Below are 11,486 nucleotides of genomic sequence, written 5' to 3' on the forward strand. Positions count from 1 at the left end.
ATTCAATTGGCCAACAACTTCTGTATTATAATCTATTGCTACCATTTCTTTTTGATCCTTACTTATTTAGGTAATGTTTAAAAATGTTTAACAGTAAATATATTTACAAATAATTCAACATATAAAATTATACACACTTGAGAAAGTTAATACTCTAAACTTCGTGGTTAACTTTTTATTTGAGACACAAAATTAGCCAAGTTCACTAATTGCCTTGAAGTTCTTAATTTTGCTTAAAACAGGGCATGAAAGAAGCCTCTAAGATCATCTTCCATTTGCCTAATATGTAGGAAGGGATCCAATTTCTTCCAGTTTTATAAAACATCTGGAGCTGAGGTCTCTAAAATACTTTTTTATCATATACCCATCATTTAAAAAAATCACTCTGCTATGTCCTTAATAAGACATAAAGATTATGATTTTAAAAGGATGAAATAAAGATAAACTAAACAAGATCTATTATTAATCGTACAAAAACCTTTTTGTTTTATCATTGACTATGCTTTTTTAAGAATCTTTGAAATCTTGCTTTAGTACTTTGTTATAAAGAGATTTAACTGCTTATCTTGATTCGTGCCTGGGATAATTATGTTGGCTGAATACTCAAAATGATTAACTCCAAATGAAAGAAACTTTATATCATGTTCTAAATCATGATATTCATTTTTTTTAATCCTAGCCATCATTTTTATTAAGGTTTTTACTGAAATTGGCTAAACAATGTCCATTTTCTTATATCAATCAAGATTTTGTACTGTCCTGCTTCTTTGCAAACTAATCAGAAAGTTATGTACTTCACTGTTTGGGCATTAAATTGGACAGGTTAGAAAATTTTCTTTCCAAGTGTTTTATGAGTAGAGATATGAGGCTTTTTATATTAATTTTGCAACCAACCATAAACGTCTATTTTCAATATTTTGGTAGCAAGAGTCTCTTCTCAAAAACAGTCTCTTCCTCATTTATTTTGTTAAAGTCACCTTTGCTTTGAAAGTAATCTAATAAATATTACTTAGTTTTGATCCTTGCTTATCTAAGTGAGTGCTTTCCTCTTCCCCACCAAACAACAACAACACCCTGCTAAGTAACTTCCCACTGACATGGAGTTGTTGTCACAGAAAAAGATAAAATTTCTGAAACATGTTGCCTTTCATTAATAAGAAAAAACATACTACTTATTTTTACATTAGACAGCTTTCCTAAGAACTTTACCATAACAGTAAATCTCAAGGTGGTATAAAACATGTTCGTGTTAACTCACAACCTCATTACAAAGTTTTGTAAATATTTCCCATCTGAAGTTCTTAGTTTGTGGAAATGCAAGGGGAGCGGGAGAGAGGCTGCTGCCCACCGCCTGTGAAGGTCCCACTGGGGCTGAGCCTTTGACAGGTGACCTGAGACCTGAGACCTCCTGATATACAGACCAAATGAGTGTATACAAAATTAGAACAACTTAATTTTCTCTTACTTTTACCGTAAGAATAGTAGTAAGTAGAAGGGCTGCTATTTTCTTCTGTCTGCTTCCCCGTTTCCCCACGAGGCAAGAAGTGCACAAGGACTGCTTTGGAAACCCCAATACCATGTTCGGGTGCATCTGTCCTCCTGTCTCCAGTCTAAGGTCTGGGAATAGGCAAAAAGTATGATCAGGTTGTATGATGTCAAGTCTAAATAAACCAGTGATACCCAGAAAAGTTGATGTTGGTTGACTCTTTTCTCTCCATATAAAGGGCCTGGGGTCAGGGAGGTGTTGGTGGTCTTTCCTGACTTTCCTGACTCGGCTTAGCTAGGAGTAAACGTTCCATGAGCATCCAGTAGGGGCCCGAGGAGCTTCTTCAACCCTCCTCAGTACACATGGTTGGGACTCAGAGAGTCCATGCCAGAGCCAGCTGACAAGGAATCCAATGTTCTGAGCTGCCCTCCCAGCAACCCAGGTGCTCACCCTGCTCAGGAATGCACACCTGTGTGCTGGGGGTGTTGAGTCAGTTCTCTCGGCTGACCATTCTTCTCAACACAGTGATCTCTTCTCCCATATTCACATCCTCACACATAGCTTTTTTTTTCTTTATTGATTAAGATATTACATATGTGTACTTATCCCCCCAGTGCCCCCCCAACCCCCACTCATGCCCTCACCCCCCTGGTGTCTGTGTCCATTGGTTAGGCTTATATGCATGCATACAAGTCCTTTGGTTGATCTCTCCCCCTTACCCCCACCCTCCCCTACCTTCCCTCTGAGGTTTGACAGTCTGATCGATGCTCCTCTGTCTCTGCATCTGTTTTGTTCATCAGTTTTTGTTGTTCATTATATTCCATATATGAGTGAGATTATATGATATTTATCTTTCTCTGACTGGCTTATTTCGCTTAGAATAATGCTCTCCAGGTCCATCCATGCTGTTGCAAATGGTAAGAATTCCTTCTTTTTTACCTCAGTGTAGTATTCCATTGTGTAGATGTACCACAGTTTTTTAATCCACTCATCTGCTGGTGGGAATGCAGATTGGTGCAGCCACTGTGGAGAACAGTATGGAGTTTCCTCAAAAAACTAGAAATGGAACTCCCATTTGACCCAGTGATCCCACTTCTAGGAATATATCCCAAGAAACTAGAAACACCAATCAGAAAGGATATATGTACCCCTATGTTCATAGCAGCACAATTTACCATAGCTAACATTTGGAAACGCACATAGCTTTTTATTCCCAGTTTCCCTTCCCTCATTCAGTCCCTGAGATGCCCTCTCCAAGGAGGTCCACCAGTGTCTGCCTTTTGAACTTTCGGGAAGGCTGTTACAGGTAGGTGGGGTATCCAGAGCATGGCCACCGTCCTCGTCCTCAAATATCCCTTAAGCCAAAAGCTCCCTAGTGCTGGCATGGACTCTGACCCGGGTGGCAAAATCAGGCAGCCCCTAGAGGGCAGCAGCGCCAACAGCCTGAGTAACAGCCTGTCCTTCCCCAAAGAGTAAATTCAAGAGGTCCCAAGGATGCAAAACCAACTCACCTCCCTGCCTAGATGTGTAGCTGTAGCTTGCGGTGACAGGAATCCATTCTGGTTTGAGTGGGTAGACGGGGCGACCAGTCAGCACTTCACAGGGGACAGGGGCAGCAGCTGTAGTGGCCGTTTTCAGGGTCCAGTGTCAATGTATCCACAAGGCAATCTGCACTGTCTTGACCAGACCAGCTCTATGCTTTCTGTTAAAATTAGGTAAAGTTGGTCTCTGTTCCTTTACAGCCCACAACCCTAGCTCGCACAATTAGATTTCAACTAGGTGATTTCAAGACAAAGGTCAAGAGTTGCCATCAGCTCTCAGAGCTGGGTGCTCGCATGGGCTAGCACCATTAGGGACATGTCTGGTCAGTTTATTGAAAAGGCTGCTCAACTATTACCACCAAACACTCATTTGTTGGCACTCATGAGGCACCAGGCACCATGGGCAGAGCTGTGTCATCTCTTCTAATCCTCACAACAATCCTGTGAGATTCTCTATGAGATTCGCACTGCTGTGGTTAGCATTTCACAAATGAGAAAACAGGGTTTTTAAAAGATTGGATAATTTGCCAAGGTTTTTGAAAGATTGGATAATTTGCCAAAGTTGCATAACTAAAGATTTGAATCCAGGCCCATTGTACCACAAAGTCCACGCTCTTACCAGCTGTACTACTCCAGCCCATGCATTTATTACCATGCATATCAGCAACATGTTTCTGAGCCTGACTGGACCTCACAATTGGATCCAGTATGAACTAATTTTCAAATGGGGAGCAGTTTCGACCTAGACATTTGGACCTCTGCTGCCAAAATGCTGGTTTGAGAAACAGCTGTCAAAACAGCCAGTACAGATCACTGTAGATGTGGTTGTGACCTTCAGTGTAACTGAAAAAAAAAAAGCCTAAAAAGCCATTATTGACTCCATACCCGTCAGTAACAGAAGAGAAACCTGTTTTTCACCATTCAGCGGTCTGTGGGTATGCTCTCCTGGGAGCCCTTGAGCACACTGCCTCGGAGGCCAAATACCCCAGCAATGAATAAGGTAGCCTAGTGGTCTTATCTTACCCAATAGTCACCAGGAGACACTATATGAATTTTTCCTAAGCCTCTGATCAGCTGCCGTCCTGTCTTGTCCCAGCTAGTCCTAACCACATCGGTGCTACATAATCAAGCATCTCTTCTGCCATCTGTCTTGAGGCTGGGCGTAGCCATCACTAGGAGTTGGGACAATAGAAAATCAGTGCTCTGAATGCTCATTGAATGCAGACACAAGCCCCAGTCACACCTCCCTGTGCGCTGGCTTCCAGCAGATGGTTTAGTTTAGTTTTACAAAGCCATGTTGTCTAATCTAGTGACACCATCTACACTGCATGTACTTCTTAAAAGGAGTTGGTTCTGGACTATATGGTTTTAATATTTTCTCTCTTTGCATGAATGTTAGTGTTAAAATGCTCAAAGGAGGTTGTGAACTGGCTGACAATATTAACTTTGTCTTGTTTTTCTAGTTTGTTCATATTACCATGTGTATTCTGTGAATATATGTAGCAGACAACACACACACACACACACACACACACACACACACACACACACAGGCAACTTGATTGGTTAGCAGTTGCCTGAATATGGCTTCACTGCATAGTATGATACAATGTCAATTAATACTATTATTATTTTTCTTTGTGTGTGTAATTGACTGGTTTTTAGGCATTTTGTATATTTTATAGACTAAGTAAAAAGCAAATGAGTTAAAGCTGAACTCTTCCATTCTCCTTTGTAACAATTTCTGCCTCCACTTGAGATTAAATTAACTTAATAAATTGAAGATGCACATCTTCATATTACTAGAAGTTGTTCTACTTTGAATGAAGAAAATAAACAAAGGGGATATTTTAAACAAACAGGAAAGCCCACCTCTCAGTAGGACTAGAAGGAACTCTGCATTTCCTCTCTGGAAGAGCCACAGACTTACTGCAGTCAGGCGAATGATTCTAGTTTTACTGTTTGTTTTCTATCTTTTCATTTCTATTTATTTTAACTTGAAAGGGTTTTGTATCCGAAAGGAGTAAAAATTGTGAAAAATTACTTTGGAACTCTGGCTAAGAAAATATTTCTGCTTTCACCTGCAATAACAAACCTCTTTCCACAGTAAGAGAAGCAATCGGAAGGCATCTGAAGGACTCTGTCCAGTTGGTTTACTTAAGCCAGGTACACTAATTCTCGTGATGAGCTATAAATAAGTTTGTTACAGCTGACATCTACATACCAAAGTCCTGGATGGGAAAATAGATTTATCTTTTCCTAAGATAACACTGATATATCGGAGTAATTTTCTTGGGTCTTGGATTCAGCCATACCCTAGCCCCAGGCCACCATCACCACATTCTGGATCTTTGACCCACCTGGAGCTCTGTCTAGAGCAGGGGTGGGCAAACTTTTTAACACTAATTCTCGTGATGAGCTATAAATAAGTTTGTTATAGCTGACATCTCCATACCAAAGTCCTGGATGTGAAAATAGATTTATCTTTTCCTAAGATAACACTGGTATATCGGAGTAATTTTCTTGGGTCTTGGTTCAGCCATACCCTAGCCCCAGGCCACCATCACCACGTTCTGGATCTTTGACCCATCTGGAGCTCTGTCTAGAGCCTGCAAAGTCCATCATGACACAAAGTGCTACATCCAGATGCCTACAGCATTTTCCCATTTCATAAAGTATTCTTGGCCAACACGAAGGACTGGCAGAATATTCAATTATAGGATTGTGGTCGGCAGTTAGACAGACATGAGCAGAGCAAGGACATTGGGCCAGGTACAGAAGGTCACCAGGGAAGAAAGTCCTGGTTGCTTAGCAAAGGACAATTGTAGGGTGGAACCTTGTCCCCAGGGTGGCCTTTCCTCCCCTAGCATATCTCTGGTCATTCAATTTGGACCCCCTGGCCTTTCCTCCCTAGAGATAACATCTGGGCCTCAGTTGTATTTCAACTCCAAGACCAGAAAAGCAGCAAAACTAGACAAGCAGCACCATGCCAGGGCTGACCTCAGGACCAGCTGCATTTAATAATGACCCCCTGCCCTGGCAGTGACCAATCAATTAGTAGAGACCCCCAACCCTGAAAGGACACACCTGGAAAGCTGATGAATATTCTATTGAAATCTTCCCCTGGGACCTCTCCTAAAATCTCACCTTTAAAACTCTTAGTACAGAGGACCCAGTGTGCTCTCCCTCCTGGGAGCACACCCCTGCCTTTCTCTTCCCTCTCCCCCTCCCCCGGTCCCCAGGCAGGTCATCTTTACCTTCCTTACTTCTAAGTACCAAAGGCCCTTCCTTTACCTCTATAACTTGTTTCCTATGACCATTTCTTCTACAAATTACTTCTTCCAGCTCTGTGATTTTCCAAATAAATATTCTCTTACAGTTTGAGTCTTGGCTCTGAATTCTTTCCCAGCTAGACTCAGTATGGAGGTTGCTGAATCCAGGTCCAGTCTGACTCCACTGGTCTAACACCTGGTGCTGTTCTCCCTGCCCCCAACAGGATCGTGGTCTAGCTCTTGGAATGCATCAACATCCCATCAGTGAGGCCACTGGCCAGTAGAGAACAGGGATCAGGAATCTTGAATCTCCAATTTGCCAATGATAGAGGAATCACCACCAGAAAATGGAAGATAGAGTTATCAGGGCAAAGCATGGAATGAAAGTATATAGAACTTTTGATTACTGACCTAAATGTCATCTTCTCCCAAGTAAAACCTTATAGAATATATTGGGACTGAATAAGTGAGAGAAAAAAAGAGAGGAGAGAAGAAGTAGAGGAAGAAGGGGAGGGAGAGGAAAAGGAAAAGGGAGAGGGAAGGAGAGAAAGAGGGAGAGGGAGATGAGGAGAGAAGAAAAGAACAAAATATGAGAAGTAAACAATCTTATCTAAATAAATATGTATGATGATTATCTGTAGCCAAGTCCCACTCTTTCTCTTTGCTTTCACACGAGAAAGGGAAGGGTTTTGTAACCTGATTAATGTTTCAGATAATATAGATCCTGAATTTATATTACATAGGTGGAAAACAGAACAGAACTAGATAATAGTAACAAGTTAGAACAAAACCAAAAGGCAACACTCCAGTGGCATTACCAAATTCTCCACCACCAGCTAAAAATAATAAATAAAACAATCAGAGCCATAATGTAAATGGAAGAGAAATCTGACTTCCCTGAGTTCAAAATAAACACAGCAAAGCCAAGTCTCCTTCACTCCCTCACTCATAGCCCCACTGGGGAGTGAACAGCCTCTACAAGCACAGAGGCTCAAGGCAATGCAAGCCTTAGCAAAGGTGAGACGCCCTGGGGTTGGGTGGTTATTCTAGATGGTACCTTTGTATCAGTGCTGCCCTCTCCTTCCAGCTGATCCCTGAAATTCCACCTTTCCCGTTTCATTGTAGCTCAGGGTTTCTTCTACAGTTTAAAAGCTAACACTTTGGACTTAGTGATTGTTTATATTTTAGCATGAATGAATGGATGAGATCAATTCTTGTTTTGTTAAAGAAGAAGGGCAGAGTACATTAGGGCACTCTGGTATCTATGGGCAAAGGAAGGAAGCCCCATCAGATGAGTGCTGGGCGTGGCAGAGTGGAGCATGGCACAGGGCTGCCCCAGGGAAGAGATGGGAAATGCATCTTTTTGAAAGTCTCTCCTCTAATCCTAATGCTCTTCTGTGCTTTTCTTGGGAAAATAGTGGTACACTTATGTAGACAGTGTCTGAACCACAGTCGATGCTAAATAAATGCTTATTGAATGAATAAATGACTTAAAGTAGACACTAACTTACACTAACCAGCTCTCCCTTAACCTCTTGCTTCGGTTTCAAGCAATAGTCATAATTGGAGACCCACAGTGTGGGAGAACATGAGAGCTAATCCGAGCTACAGCCAAGAGGGCCTAACCCTCCAGTTTCGGGAGCCTTAACATCCACAAGGCTACTGAGGACAAGCACTGTGCTGAGTGATTTACAAAATCTACATCCTTATTCCACCCACCAGCTTGAAGCGGTAACTATTTCACTATCATGACCATTTCACAGATGAGAAGCCTAAGGCTTGGGTTGCACAAGGGCTCACAGACAGTAAGTAGTAGAGACATAATTTTAATCTGGTTCTGACAGAACCCAAGGCCTGCCCTGCTAACCGCAGGGCTACACTGCCTCTGTTGTTGTTGCAGAAGTGAAAATATGCTACCATGTGTATTATTATTATGCTTCCTTCTACTATTATCACACTTGTTTGGAAAGGTCCTAGACATAATTTTGTAGATCTTCATGGGAAATTATTGGAAACCAATGATTTTCAAATCAGGAGTATATTTGCCAGCAGTAATTTCCACACACACTTGAATATACTTGTATCTGCAGATTTTAATTTTCAAAAATATTCTCAAAGCTACATATATTCTCAAAGGTGCATATACTGGTATGTGTGTATGGTGCACATGTGTATTGCTGTATGCATGTGAAAGAGGGGAGGCAAGAACAGAGAGAGCAAACGTTGGGCCTTTGGGGACTGTGCGTGTCTCATCTTTGACATCACCTTCTTTACAATGAACTTTCACAGGCACTTGGAGAATCATGGGGCTGATGGACAATGTGCGTGGATGTTATCCTGGTTGATCTTTGGCTCCTCTCTGTCCTGACCTGCAGCAGCCACCTGTTGCTCCGGACCACCTCGCCCATGTCCTCCTGCCCTGCGGACAGGCACACGTTTGCTGCATCTCCCAGGGAAGCACACATGCCTCTTCAAATGCTTCTTGTCCTCCAAGGCCCAGCTCTACGCCAAGTTGAGTCAAGTACAGCGTTGTAGTTAGGAACCCAGGATCTAGAATCAGAAATCTGAGTACAAATCTTGGTTCAGCCTCTTTTTAGCCTTGAAACTTTGGGCAATTAGCACCTATAGTAATGAATTTCTCTGTGGGTAAGATGGGGATGATAATGGCTCATCACTCATCAGTTATAAGAATTGGATGTTAATTCCGGGGCAGCCAGAGTTCAGCATCCAGAGGAATGTGAAGGATAAGGGACAAATAGGGTTGCCACACCTTAACCTGACACATATTTAAATCTCACTTCCACTCCTCTCTTCCAGGGACACTGGGAAACACAATACTTTAGCAGGTCAAATTCCCACCCCAAATAAAAGGATGCCAATACTAAATCATGCCGATACTAGATATTAGGTAGACACCCAGCCACTGTCACCTTGGGTCATACGTTTTTCATATCGCATATACCCTAGCCATGTATATCCTTGATTCTACATTTAAGGAGGCTGAATAAAAATGTCATTCTCTCAAAAGTAACATCCTTTAAAGAACACATTTCTTAAGATCAGGAGTTATGCCTTCGATGGCTTTGGAACACTACATAGCAGAATTCTGGGAAATCAAGATGGTTTTAGAATTGCTAGTGGCTGCATTCTCTCCACCCAGCAAAGCCAAGTCCAAATAAAAATTTTTCTGCTGCTCCTTTGGGGCAAGACTTAGAGTAGGGATGGGACTAAGGAAGCCCTAATCTCCCAAATGGGGAAACTGAGACCATAAAACCCCCTACCTATCTCCTCACTGTCTCCCAGCTTTCCCTGTGGTCTCACGTCACCCCATCTTAGGTTATCAACTGAATGTGTTTAGAAGTTATGATTCTCAACACACTCCTCACACTGGCTGTGAGCTACCAGGAACAGGGATTTGATTTCACCCACATTTTTACTTCTATCATCTGATGGCGAACCTTTTGAGCTTGGTGTGTCAGCATTTTGAAAAACCCTAACTTAACTCTGGTGCCGTGTCACATATAGAAATTTTTTGATATTTGCAACCATAGTAAAACAAAGACTTATATTTTTTATATTTATTTTATATATTTAAATGCCATTTAAAAAAGAAAAATCAACCAAAAAAATGAGTTTGCGTGTCACCTCTGACACGCGTGTCATAGGTTCGCCATCACTGATCTAGCCAGATGCCTAGAACATAGTATCCACTCTTTCAATCAGTCAGCAAACATTTATTGAATGCATGATTGTGCCATGCCCTGTCCTGAATGCTGGCTTGAGGCCCTGCCTTCCTATACTCATCCAATCATGTGGACAGCCTTCTTTATTCAACAAATATCTATTGAGAAGCAAGTCTTATTTCTCCTCTTACACGCCCCTCATGTCTTAGTTTAGGTATCACTTCCTCTTGGAAGCCTTCCTGGATCTCAAGCCACACGTGCCTCCATTTCTCCATGGCAGCCATATTCGTTGAATAAAGAAGGAAGGTTTTAAATATTTTTCTTTCTTTGCTGTTTGGCTCTCACTTTATGTCAGCTTAATTCTCAGATTGCTCTGTAATGTGATTTTTCTTTATTCTTTTTGTTCCTGTTCTTTAGCTTATTGGAAACAGTCATATTTGTTTTCAAATTGCTTTGCTACCATCTAATTTTAGTGATTGTTTCTGCAGAAGTCTCTGGTCATAGACATGTTCTACCACCAACTTACTCTTTGAGTTAACCTGGCCAGCAAGGGAGCACCTACATCAGCATCACTTATCATCCAAGGTGAAGATTTAAAAAGTGATGGGGCTGGACAAATGACCCTGGCGGTCATTGTAATAATACTTCCATCTGCACGGTGCTTTAGGGTGCTTCAGCTCCAGCACCCACCTTCCACACCAGGCTCAGCCTTGCACAAACACTTGGGCTCCATGGCAAGGACATTTCTCTATGGCAGGGCAGCGGATGAGTGTAGGGGTGGGAAGGGGAGAGAAGAGGGTTGTCCATGCAACGTTTTGTGCAAGGTCTATTTTAACCCTGTTACTGAAATCAATACAATGTGTGGTGTTAGCCATCTTCAAATGGCCTTCTAGCAAGTAGTCCCTCCTCTAAAATTGCCATGTCTCATGAGGTCTGTCTGCAGCAGTAGCTTCTGTGGAATTGGTGATGAGGTAGCACCATGTTAAATTCAGCGGGGCTGACAATGCCTTAGTCTCACTTCCGTGAGGCACAGAACCGACCGCTGCCCTCTCTGTATAGGCCATGTCCTTAGAGCTGCTAAGCCTTGCATCCTCAGCATTGCCAGCTGTGCAGCGGCAGGGAAAATGTCTCCCAGGCTTCATTCCCCACTAACCTACGGAAAAGATGGATCCGATTTTCTGAGAAGTATGGCAGAATGTGTACCAGAATGTAGCCTCTAATTTCTGTCCTTTGTCCATCTCTGCAACAAGAATGAACACTTCAGGAGTCTTCTCCCCACGGCTCGCCCTCACAAAGTCACAGTGGCTATGCTGTAAGGAGGAGCACAGGGAAACAGGTACTAGGACAGAGGCCAAAAAAATCATGAGTACTACAAATAGGGTTCAATCGACGAGTTTCACAATGTTAGAAACTCACATCATGATTATAAGCAAGAGTGTGCTGTGAAGCAGAAAACACTTGGGTAGGAGGACAGAAGAACCTACCAGATCTCTGGAAGCAGTAA

This window comes from Myotis lucifugus, unplaced genomic scaffold, assembly GCF_000147115.1.
Source record: "Myotis lucifugus unplaced genomic scaffold, Myoluc2.0 scaffold_58, whole genome shotgun sequence".
Lineage (NCBI taxonomy): Eukaryota > Metazoa > Chordata > Mammalia > Chiroptera > Vespertilionidae > Myotis > Myotis lucifugus.